The sequence below is a fragment of the Oncorhynchus keta genome, chromosome 31 (genome assembly GCF_023373465.1).
Source record: "Oncorhynchus keta strain PuntledgeMale-10-30-2019 chromosome 31, Oket_V2, whole genome shotgun sequence".
Lineage (NCBI taxonomy): Eukaryota > Metazoa > Chordata > Actinopteri > Salmoniformes > Salmonidae > Oncorhynchus > Oncorhynchus keta.
The window spans coordinates 6,515,405-6,528,168 of record NC_068451.1 but is presented as its reverse complement, the minus strand read 5'-3'; the positions used below and the strand labels follow the sequence as shown (position 1 = coordinate 6,528,168).

General features: G+C 42.0%; 1 protein-coding gene across 1 annotated transcript in view; it reads right to left on the bottom strand.

Moving 5' to 3' along the window:
• The window catches only part of LOC118364275 (protein eva-1 homolog B-like), a 70,803-nt gene extending 60,599 nt beyond the window's left edge, over nt 1–10,204 (bottom strand). Inside the window, exons 1-2 of the mRNA XM_035745680.1 lie at nt 10,057–10,204; nt 9,768–9,911 (exon numbers count right to left, since the gene is read on the bottom strand). The gene's annotated coding sequence lies outside the window, so the exon portion shown is untranslated. The remainder of the gene's footprint in view (nt 1–9,767; nt 9,912–10,056) is intronic.
• Between the last annotated feature and the right edge of the window lie 2,560 nt (nt 10,205–12,764).

Sequence of the window (12,764 nt, the reverse complement as noted above, 5' to 3'; positions counted from 1 at the left end):
ATGTTTGCTGAAGCTGAAATACCCTCTTTGGTAGCTGAATTCAATTAACGCAGGAAGATATGTTATTGGCCTAATATTCTGGGCTTTTGACAGAAACAGTTCATTTCTCCTTGTTATTTCAGTGTTTCTTAACATGGAACAGTCTGAGACTGCGTCACCACCCAGAGAAAATATAAAGTTATGACCTTTCCACCACGTCTTCCAAACGCAAACAAATTATAGACTGTCAGGAATTCAAAAGCGACAGCCTAAAAAAAAAACTCAAAATGTAAAATAAAACTCTACTGCTCTTAGAATGTCTAAATCAAACTCCAAGGTTTTTATTTTCCAAATCTGACAAAGGTCCGTGGCACACCACCCATGTACTGTAATATACTGCGATATACTGCTATCAGGAAGTTGGATCACTTTGCAACTCCTCATTGGATATAGACTGAACATTTACAAATTAATTATCTAAATTAAAACTATTTGGGATTGTATTTGAAAGATTTCATATATGTTTCCATAGTTAGACCCTAGGTTATGTGGAAAGCTATGATATATAGAATATAAATGGTATCGTGCCATTCAGTTCAGCAAAGTAAGACAGCACATATTTTACACTACAGAGACACCATCTTTTACACACGCCTGGAATGAACCCATAAACACACTTCTTTACTTTGGCTAGAGAGGTGATGACACTGTCGAGGAGGCATCCCAGCTAGCAATGAGTAATCGGCCCAGAAGCGCCCCTCTTCCGGGGGGCATGAACTGATTGAGTCGACACGGAATCGGGTGTTGGACTCGGCCCGGAATCAAAATGAATGACTGCCCAGAAACGGCCGAAGTACATCGGGCCATTTCCGTCTACCGGAATTCTTCAGACTTTGCCGGCATCTTACCAGAATCTCCCCAGAAGCGGCCACATGCAAATGTAAATAAATGTAGACAAAATTAGCCGAAATAAGTCATTTTAAATATTACTACTATACATGTTATACATACAAATTCTACCCATCCACAAAGAAAACATTTTGTGTCAGAGGAAACACCGTACACCTGGTGACCGTGTCAGCGTGCATGCGCCTGGCTCGCCACAGGAGTCGCTACAGCGCGATGAGACAAGGACATCCCGGGCGGCCAAACCTTCCCCTAACAATTGTGCATCGCCTCATGGGTCTCCCGGTCGCGGCCGGCACGTGTCTCAAACCAGCATCTGTAGCAACACAGTTTGCACTACGATGCAGTGTCTTAGACCGCTGCACCACTCAGGAGGCTCCATCCAAAGTTTTTAATGCTTATCAATTGCCTTGCACAAAGTATCAAAATACAAAAATACTACACCACCCTTAAATAATTTAAATTAAATGTTAATTGTATTTTTTGATCACAGAAAATGACAAACTATGGAAAAACAAATAATGAAATATGAATTATATAAAGCAGCCTGTGTAATCATCTGCCAGAGAGTAGCCTCAATCGGCCCGAGCCCCAAGTAATATATTTGGGCCAGAAACGCTCACCGGAATCGGCCCAAGCTCAATCCCCGCATCCTAGCCATAAGTAATACTGCCGAAGGCGGCCCAGCCTCGGGCCACATGACTTTGGCCGAGTCTGACTATCAGCCAGAATCGGCCCAGATCCACTGTGGTAGCTGGGTTGTAATGATTTCGCCCAGACCGAGCCCCTTCTCCTCAGCCAAATCTTTAAAATGATTGACAGTGACGGCTTGACCTCATAACAGACCGTATACTGCACCAGGTGACCCCCACAACACTGTCTGGATAGTAGTTATTCCAGCCACAGAGCTCCATTGGTTGTTCTTCCCTCACTCCCCTGGTTCTCTCCTCAAAATAAATAAATTAAACAATGCTTTGTTTAAAAAGTAACATATTTTGGAGATTTCGTTTTCATTTAACCTGGAGTGAGTGAGAAAAAGGCAATTCTTGAACATGGCGTGAGACTTTCGCCCTAATTCGTAAATAAAGCAAGTTTGTTATTAGAATGATTTATTTCTGGAGAAACCTAACTTGATTATTTAGCAGACATCACTTGCTTATATTCAGTAAACACATACAGTTGAAATAGGAAGTTTACATATACATCGGTTGGAGTTATTAAAACTCGTTTTTAAACCACTCCACAAATGTATTGTTAACAAACTATAGTTTTGGCAAGAAGGTTAGGACATCTACTTTGTGCTTGACAAGTCATTTTTCCAACAATTGGTTACAGGCAGATTATTTCACTTATCACAATTCCAGTGGGTCAGAAGTTTACATGCACTAAGTTGACTGTGCCTTTAAACAGCATGGATAATTCCAGAAAATGTCATGGCTTTAGAGCTTCTGATAGGCTAATTGACATCATTTGAGTCAATTGGAGGTGTACCTGTGGATGTATTTCAAGGCCTACCTTCAAACTCAGTGCCTCTTTGCTTGACATCATGGGAAAATCAAAAGAAATCAGCCAAGACCCCAGAAACAAAAGTGTAAACCTGGTTCTTCTTTGGGAGAAATTTCCAAACGCCTGAAGGTACCATGTTCATCTGTACAAACAATAGTACGCAAGTATAAATACCATGAAACCACGCAGCCGTCATACCGCTCAGGAAGGAGACGCATTCCTGCCTCCTAGAAATGAACATACTTTGGTGCAAAAAGTGCAAATCAATCCCAGAACAACAGCAAGGACCTTGTGAAGATGCTGGAGGAAACAGGTACAGAAGTATCTATATCCACAGTAAAACAAGTCCTATATCGACACAACCTGAAAGGACGCTCAGCGAGGAAGAAGCCGCTGCTACAAAACCGCCATAAAAAAGCCAGACTACGGTTTGCAACTGCACATGGGGACAAAGATGGTAATTTTTGTAGAAATGTCCTCTAGTCTGATTAAACAAAAATATAATTGTTTGGCCATAATGACCATCGTTATGTTTGGAGGAAAAAGGGTGAGGCTTGCAATCCGAAAAACATCACAACCGTTATGCACGGGGGTGGCAGCATCATGTTGTGGGGGTGCTTTGCTGCAGGAGGGACTGGTGCACTTCACAATATAGATGGCAACATGAGGAAGGACAATATATCCACATAATTTAGGCAACATCTCAAAACATCAGTCAGGAAGTTAAAGCTTGGTCGCAAATGGGTCTTCCAAATGAAAAAGCGTGTGTGAGCAAGGAGGCCTACAAACCTGACTCAGTTATACCAGCTGTCAGGAAGAATGGGCCAAAATTCACCCAACTTATTGTGGAAAGCTTGTGGAAGGCTACCCAAAACATTTGATCCAAGTTAAACAATTTAAAGGCAATGCTACCAAATAGTAATTGAGTGTATGTAAACTTCTGACCCACTGGGAACGTAATGAAAGAAATAAAAGTTGAAATAAATCACTCTACTCCTATTCTGACATTTCACATTGTTAAAATGAAGTAGTGATCCTAACTGACACAAGACAGGGACTTTTACCTAGGATTAAATGTCAGGAATTGTGAAAAACTGAGTTTAAATGTATTGGGCTAAGGTGTATGTAAACTTCCGACTTCAACTGTAATCTTAAGAATATTATTGAACATTTGAGTTTCTTCATGCTTGTCTGAGAGCAGCACGAAACGGTGCTGAAATAGACACCCACAGCGGGAAGGCTATATACTGCATAATATTTTTTAAATTTAATTTTCTTTAAACGACAGTGAGCGATTGTAATCTGAATAAAGGCCAAAATATAGCCCTGCTAATAGCCATGATGATGCTGTACAGTGTGATCTGTGTTTGAAAGAGTACTTTCCAGTAAGCAACTATTTGTTTGCCTTCATTAGAAAAACTTTGTTCCAATATTTCTGTAATTCAGTGATAGTTATTCCCATAGTAATTCATTATGGATCCATAACTAAATCAACATCTGCATTTTGAAAGAGTATTTTTATCCTTATTTTATTAACGAAAGCATAAAGATGCTGATGAAGAAATGCAGTAGTGTACTGTATATGCTTTTATATTTGGATAATACAGCATTTAGAAGAGATATGCCACCTGCATTTGTTTATTAGGCTACTGTGCAGTCTGACAAGTAAACATAGCCTACAATACATACTGTAGTAAACATGGGAAAGTGTAGAATTCCTTACATAAGGGAGAGCAGGCCATGTCCAGACTTTCTCGGTGACCTCAAGTACCCTCAATAATGGCTGTACTAGAGAATGCGGGCACGCACGGGTTCAATTCCCTGATGGGCGTAAGGAGTAGGCTGTCCTTGAAAATAAGAATTAGCTCTTAACTGACTTGCCTAGTTAAATAAAGGTTACACTAAGAGCATAGTATTTCTACAACCTAATTGTTTTATTCTAGTCTAACCAATACCCAAACGGAGATGAAATTAAAATAAAAAATCTCATTGATTTATCAAGACCAGTCCCCATGCTTGTTTCAGAGCAGGGCAAAACGGTGCTAAAATAGTTGTCGGCTATTGCTTCTAACTTCAATATGCTCTTTAAATAAATATGACCTACACCACTTTTAACAGCACATTACTCAACACTAGAGAGACTCATGTTGACTACGGTAGGCCTATAGTATATCGAAAAATATGACGTGACTCTCCGCCAATAATTAAATAGAGGATATTTCTGTAATTTAGTGATATTTATTCCCATAGTAATTATTTAGAGATCCATAACTAAATAAACATCAGCATTTTGAAAGAGAATTTGTATCATTTTTTTTTTTATGAAAGCATAAAGATGCCATTATTAGTTACATTGTTTTAGTTTCAAAGTGCAGACTGGCACTAAGAACAGAACAGCGGGAACGTTTCCCGAATCAGCTCCATTATTAGTGCAATCCCCTTGAAATATTTTGGAGATTTCGTTTTCAAATAATGTAAAATGAGCGAGAAAAAGGCCATTATTGAACATGGGGTAAGACATCGTTACTAATTTGTAAATAAATCCAGTTTGTTATTTAGAATGATTTATTTATGTTTTTAGAGGGAGAAATATCAAAAACCTACAGTCATCTCATGTGTCTCCCAGGTGAGGCCAGCACGGGTATTGAACCAGGATCTGTAGCAACACAGCTGGTGGTGTCTCAGACCATTGCACCACTCAGGCACTGTACAACAACACTGGTCGGGAGAGGCCTACAGTACTACAGTAAGAGCAAAATAATCATAAAATAAAATAAGAAAAACCGTACTGTAACAACAGTTTTAGTAAGTAATACTGAAGTCGTGTACAATTATCAGTTTCTATTTAGGTTTATGTCGCCCATTCATTGTCAGTTAGAGACACAGTAGGACTCAGAAACATAATCAGTGCTCTAACTCCCCCCTTGTGCTGGTCTGGAGCAATGAAGTGGTGACGCAGGGTACCGTACTAAACCACAAATGACCTTTAAGTCCCACGGCATGAGCTTGCAACTTTCAAAGGAGGAACCACTGTAGGTTGATGTATGGTAAATATGTAACTTATTAATAGTCACATTATGTAAGCCAACTGAGTTGCAGTAAAATGTACCTCCCAAAACCATACACATACGCAGCCAGCTGGCCACACACACTAACTCACATACACAGTCCTGTGCCAAGCTCATCCTGTTCTTTGATGAGAGCTGCAGTGATGGGCTTTAACAGAATAAGCTGGGCTCTGAAGTTTGGGGGCTTTAATTAGAGACTATTTACTGCATGTTACAGGGAGATGTGCTCCTACCACCTCCCACCCACACCAAAGCCTCCTTTTGAAGGGGCAGATTGAGACAGAGGAAGTACAAGGGCTATTTCCCATCACTAGACAGAGGGGAAGAAAAGGAGGTTGGTTTAAGAGCAGGAGTGGAATTAGGGGGGGTTGGAATCACTCCATGAATCTCCCAATGCAACATCCTAGGAAAAACACTTTTTATATATCGTATAACTCTGTCCTTCCAATTCCACCCCTGGTTGTTTGTACTGACTCCATCATCCATAGCCCTGGAAAGCCTCAGCGGCACGGTTGGAAAATCCATGCACCTTCAGTTCTGCTGCTAATGATACATGTTCATCCCAGTGAAAGTAATAAAGCAACGTATATACTTAAAAGAAAATCACTTGTGATATGGTCGCCATTCCCCTTTTGTTTCTTACAGTCACCCAAGGTGAGAAGGTAACACGGTAGGCTAAGCTACAGTGTGAGCCGCATGCACCTCAAAGTGCTCAATCTATTCAACAGACCCATATCAGCTTTCCTTAAATTTGGTGCCAGTAAATTAGGTTCATGTGAATAGAACTGTTCCATGACAGAGTATGAAAGTGAAAAGTATGAGCCCCAAGACAAAGAGAGCACTTGCATAAAATAACTAAATAAAAAGGTGTTAAATCTGTTTTAGCAGTCAATTGTTTCAGGCTGTCTGTTGAACAAGCCCAGTACCATTCACGTCACGCAATGTACAGCCATCACAAAAACAAGACTGGACCAAGCGTAGGCAACCATTGACGTCATCATTCAAAATGTTGAAGCTCGGCAACATCATGAAAACATCACATATTTCACTGGCGAACGAGGTGAATGTACAGTAATTGAATTGTCCGTGTCATCTAATTTGTGAGAAAGAAGTGAGAGGTTGAGGGAGTATGCTTCTACACATCATTAGGAAGGGAAAGTGTGGAAAGAAAGACAGCAGAGTTTCTTTCCCGCAGCATTCCCAATGCTCCTGGCTGGAACCATTCCCTGGGAGCAGTGCGTGTGTGTGTGGTGTGCTGACGGTGTGAATGGGGCCAGCTGTTAGAGTCGTAATCACTGAGTGTTCTGAGGCCTTCCCAAGACATTCCCCACATTTGGTTGTAGCTCGACCTCTGTGGGATAGGTGAGGGCGTGTGTGTGTGTGTTACGGATACAGTTATCCTGTGTGTGTTTCTTTTCTCTCCTTCTCCCCTCACAGGTGAAAACCATCACTCCCCAATCAGTCAACAATCAATCATCAATCAGAAGACACACCTCCTATTTCCTGACCTATCACAGTTCCTTCCCCATGGTTTAAAAACCCCATCATTTGTTTGTTTTAGCTCAGCTCAATCTCTCTGTAATGCCATGTCTGTAGGTCTCTGTGTTTCACTCTCGCTTTGTGTCTTAACCTCTCTTTTTTTTAAAGCACTTCATAGCACTTTGTCATCACCTGTGAGTATTATTTTTGGTTATGGTATTTGTTTGTTGCTGGTGGGAAAAGGGGGAAACCAAGACAAGTCGCCCATGGGCATACACTACCCGTAGGTGAACTTTGTTAAATACACTAGTTAGAACTGGGCGGACCACCCACTGTATTTTTGGTTAGTTAGTTAGCTGTTGTTAAAGTAGGCTAGTCTAGCTTAGGGGTGTGTTTTTGTATACTTATTGTTTCTTTTCTTGGGTCCAGCTCAGCCCCTTTTCCTGCTCCCCCATTACCGTGTGTTTATAAATAAACCTAGAGTTTGACGGTAGATTTCTGTTGTCGTGGTTATTTCGTTCACACTTTTACTTTGTCACAATAATAATTTGCATGAGTTATGTTACGGGTCTCATTACCATCCCCCCTAGACCGTCGGGCCAAAAGGGATTCGTAACAGTGTGTGTGTGTGTCTATATCCATTAAGTTGGGCTGCACTTGGGTCTATCATCCAGCGAGACCGCTAGTCTTTTTTTGGCACCCAAAAAAATTATTTTCAAACCGACAAAGTTTGGATGTGATACCATCCTATTTCAACATTTGGTATTTGGAAAACATCAACGGCCCATTTGTTCAAAACACTTTTTAATGTCAGACTCGATTAATTTAGTTCACTTTCTATCGGCTTGGGTGTCTCATTCCAAATGAAAACTCAAGCAAAGTTATTTTCAACCAATACATATTCAAGTCATCACAAAATGTGCCTCAGTTTGAATTCAGCATAGTGTTAAATATGTGAGTGGGTACATGTAACTATCCATGAACATGTGTTTGTAATAAGAAAAGTAGATTTGAATGGTGCTTTGCATTTGTGAGGCTTCATACATTACAGTTGGGAACCATCGCACTGGCTTCCTGTAAGGGCAAGGATAGACATTCCTGAAGTGAAACAGAACTGGGTCATATTCAGTAGGCACCAAATGGGATAAAACAGACCCAAACAGGGAGGGCACTACCTGAACTTGTCTAATAAGAAACACTTGTTATCGTTTCCCGTTGCGTAGCGTTTTGCTACGGTGTGCCCCAATAAACCCAACCCCAGTATGGTAGGAGGAGCAAAAGTGAGACAAGACACCAACGTTATGTAGTACAGTTGTGGATATTAAAAAGGTTCCTTTTAAAAATGTCTGTTGCAGCAACGGTCCAATGTTACTGTGACAAACTCTCTTGCTGGGTGACGCCAAGCAGCAACTTCATCAGCGAACATCGAGCAATAACCTATGCAGTTAAATACATTTCTGAACTGCAGGTAAACTTTAGCATGCCCACACCTGTATGATTAACTTCACCAGTCCTAAGACATACTATTGGTAAAAGTGCAAACACCAACAAAACACCACTCCACAAATGTACACATGAACATGCACAGTGTCCCTATACATGTATAGAAACTCAAACATGCATACTCTTGTACGTGTTTTGTGCACACATGCTTGCATGTTCGCACAGAGACACAAACACTCATTTGCACACACGGGCAGGCAGCCAGAGCGTGCGCACACACAGCCACACACACCTCCTTGTTCAGCTTGTGGTGGGCCGGTATCCTGCGTTGACAGCGCGGACAAGGACTCCCATTGAAAAGTTCCCTCTTCTCCTCCCCCCCTGGCAGATGTTCACAGTTAGCGGGCAGTTTGACAATGACAGATACGCTCACACGCCATTTTAGATATCCCAGGCAAAGAAGGAAGAGAAACCATGCATACCACACATGCTAAATGGATGGGATCGTCTTGTGTGACTCAGTTGGTGGCACTAGCAATGTCAAGGGTTCAATTCCCACAGGGATCACATAGACATACTAAAAACGTATGCACTCACTAAGTGGCACGTATTAAGATACCTAACATTGCTGTATGCAGAAATCGACAAGTGAATTGACATCTATGAATCTCTATGGTACAGAGGAGTGACCGGTAGAATGCACGAGTTACGAAAAATCTTCACCCCTTCAGAGGACTAAATAAAACATGTCTCTTTATTGCCCAAATTCCAATCCTCTCTAGCACAGTGACCAGACTCCGGTGCGCCATTCTTTGAAGAATCAAACATGTTGTTTATCCTAATTCCTAGAGCGGCCCAGTTCAGTTGGCTCATCTCTCACCCCAGAGAGTTATGTAAGAAGTACATTTCTCCACGTGGAGCAGAGTGGAGTCCAGAGAGAAATATGAAAGGAAAGGACATCCATCCCCCATTGCCCTGCAACATGTCAAACACGAACACTGTGTGCCTGTGCTGCACAAAACGGGATGAGAAAGAATCATTAATGCCCACTCTAAACAGACAAGAACAAGTGCCGAGTTGGCCAAATACAGGGCCGCTGCAATAGCTACACTGCAGTGCGAGAGAGCAAAAGATTGAGCGAGAAACAGACAGAAAAATACAAAGGGAAAGAGAGAGAGCGAGAGCGCAGGAGGGAGCAGCTGAAAGCTATCATCTGTCATGGGAAGAGGCCGTTACTGATGTGTTTCAGATGATGATGACTTAGTGGTTATGTTGCAGGTACACCATGTGTAGGTTTAGTAAAAATTGCCTCTAAAATCCCTAGAGTTCATGAGGGCACACAATAACAAAACGCTGCAACGGAAAACGAGCATGTTCAAACAGTACCTTGCCCCATCACTCCGCTTCGGACCATTTTCCTTCATTTCGTGCCCGTAATCACAACCCTGGTCTCAGTCAGGTGGGTGGTGGGGATGATGCTGGACTCATGTGTCAGGAAGAGAAGATCAGCCTGTGATTGGACATGAGCGGCTAAAACAGATCGGAAATTTGGATTGATTACACTCGATATTCTCTGGACATTCTCCTATTTAAAACGTTGTTGTATCACATTACGTCAATTACACAGTTATTGAGACAGTCTGTTGTAATCAGGGGTGGAATAGGTAAAACTCACTCTGGATACAGACCATGTAAAATCCTAGGAATTCACCTTCAAAACCATTGCCTGACAACTCAAACTGAATTCTTCCTCTGCACTTCATTCGGAGACTGTCATTGTTGAAGTCGTTTGTGGTGACATCAAAATGAGGGGTGTTGTACAAAACAAAGTCATCAGCGATTGGATCATCTCTAACCAATCAAAGTATCAAAGCCAAAATGTTGAATTTTCAAAACACTGCTTTACCCACGTATTTTTTGGCTCTTGCCGAACCCATTCATTACATGGATCAATCAGAATAGTTAGAATGTTCTGTTTGCGTTCTAGAAATCGGTGGGGAGGTACTCAGATCCAGACTCATTGCGGAGAAGGAACTAGCGTGGTGTGATCGGAGCAAGGAGTTTGGGGAACCAGGCAATTAAAAAAAAAAAAAACACTTACATGTCATGTTTACTTGTCTTGTGCAGAACAAGTATTTCACTGAGAGCAGTGATTTGTGGTGAACACTGGACTATGCAGTTGTCTTCATTCATTTCGATTGGACACTCCCCATTTCTACATCCCATAACTGACTCCAATGCCACAAAGTATTTATTTTAGCTGGCACCAGCTTTACAAATGTGTCGAAAGTCAGTAACCATTGTTGGATTTGTCTGTCCCCTTTAATGTGGGGACAGAAATAAGCCATTGTGGTTTGGATGAGAGACCCAGCTGGATTTATAGGTCCTATTTAATGTGGAATTCAGAACACCATTAGTGGTATCAACTTCAGCAATGATGACTTGATCTGTGTCCATCCATCTAGGTCTGATTAAATCAACAGGAAGATGTCATTCTGTGGCTATAAACCATCACTAAACAAATAAAAACTCATTCGCACATAGTCACTCAGTCACCGCAGTGACTGTACAACTAAACTCCCCTGTGGACAATGAATGCTTCAGTTTATTGCGTCTTAATCCAGTCTTAGATCTTTGGGTTTATGTCCTGTATTTACTAGAGTGAGGCAACAAAAAATGACAGAAATATATGAAACTAGAGGGATAGTTGTTTGAACAAATTAAGGGCAGGAATCTTTTCTCCAAGTGTTTTCCCTGGCCGCTCACATGGAAACCTTATGCACATCCTGAACGAAGAAGAGATGCCTCGAGCAGCAACAGAACCTCCGCAACACAAAGTAGATGCTCAGAGGAAAGTCATCAAAACACTGACGATAAGATGAGTGGGTGACACACAGGACACATCAAAACTGGGATGTAAACGGAATAAAATGTCCTGAAACAGGTTGGGACTACCTGAATCTGTCCAATAAGAAACGCTTGTTTTCGTTTTCAACGGTTTGCCCTAATCAATAGGACCCTGTAGTCAGTTAAGTCAATCATTCTAATCTAAACTACCCGACTGTTGATTTCCAACCTTGGACACTGAAGTGTTTACAATAGACTTCAACATGATCAGTTGTGGCATCTTTAAGACTCCGCAAAATGAGATCATCTTTGTTGACGTTGGAGTGGCATGAAAGCCAAACCCCTATGAGCTAAATCAGGACATGACAATGGCGAAGCCAAAGCGTAATGCCTTTTGTTCGGGAGCCTGCCAGAGAATGCATCAGCCCAACAGGATCGACAGCTGAAACGCACACACTTCAATTGAAACGCATCTGCATAGTGAAACATAAATTACTTACTAGAATGGAGGGATAAAAGATCTTCATACAACAAATATGGCTGCACCCTCAGAATGTCCGCTTGAACGGGGACGTACATTCTAGTAATTCTATTAATATGGTTGGCAGCTCGGAGATATTGAGCCGACCCTCGTGGAGACCCCCCCTTCTCCCCCAGCTAAGGAAAAAAGGGTGGGGTACAGCCAAGCCTCCAGTGGCCAAGGCCCAGCCAACCATGACATACTCTAGTTTTAGGGGTCTCTGAGGGATGGGCAAGGCTCTGTAGCGTGTCAAACCCCTCGTCCGTCCACACATACATTGTGCCGTTGCTGAGAGACTGCTAGGTCACGGAGTGATGCGAGGTTTGGCAGGAGCTTAGGTGACCTCCGTTTCAAATCCCTCGGACGTCATCAGAGCAAGTTGAAAGAAAAGCAGCCTCATGGCGGAGTTCTTGTACATACAGGAACTGAAAGACGTAAGCTATCCAATCAGTGTAACAATAATTTACTTTAGTCCTTTTCATCTCATGGGGACATAAGGTAGTCAAAATCTTTTGTCACTGGAGTCTTTGGCCACAGCTTGTGGCCTATCCCAGAGACCAGCTCAGCCGCCACTATAAATAAGATAAAATAAGGCCCATCCATAACTCTAAATTATCTCACCGGAATCCATGTTACAGGACCGATCAGGAGCTTGTGTGCATTAGCAAATGCAAAGACGTGTAAAGAAATTAATCCCCCGCTAGGATGTGTGTTTAAAGGGCTGAGGTGAGTCAGCGGATAAGGGGCACATAACCACACGCGGTGCAGGGGGACCAGCAGGGGCCTTCCTGTTGGAGCAAATCTACCTTGGCCCATGGTCCAAAACTCCCTCAGAGAGAAAAGACACTGTTTCAATTGAGTATTTCACACACACACACCTCTCTGCAGGGAGTCGATACACATTCTGTAAACGGCATGAGACAGACTGAAGAGTAATAACTACAGGAAGATAACCATTCCTTTCCATTTTGTGAACTGAATACATAGGGTTTCATTGACGATTTAGGATTCAACAC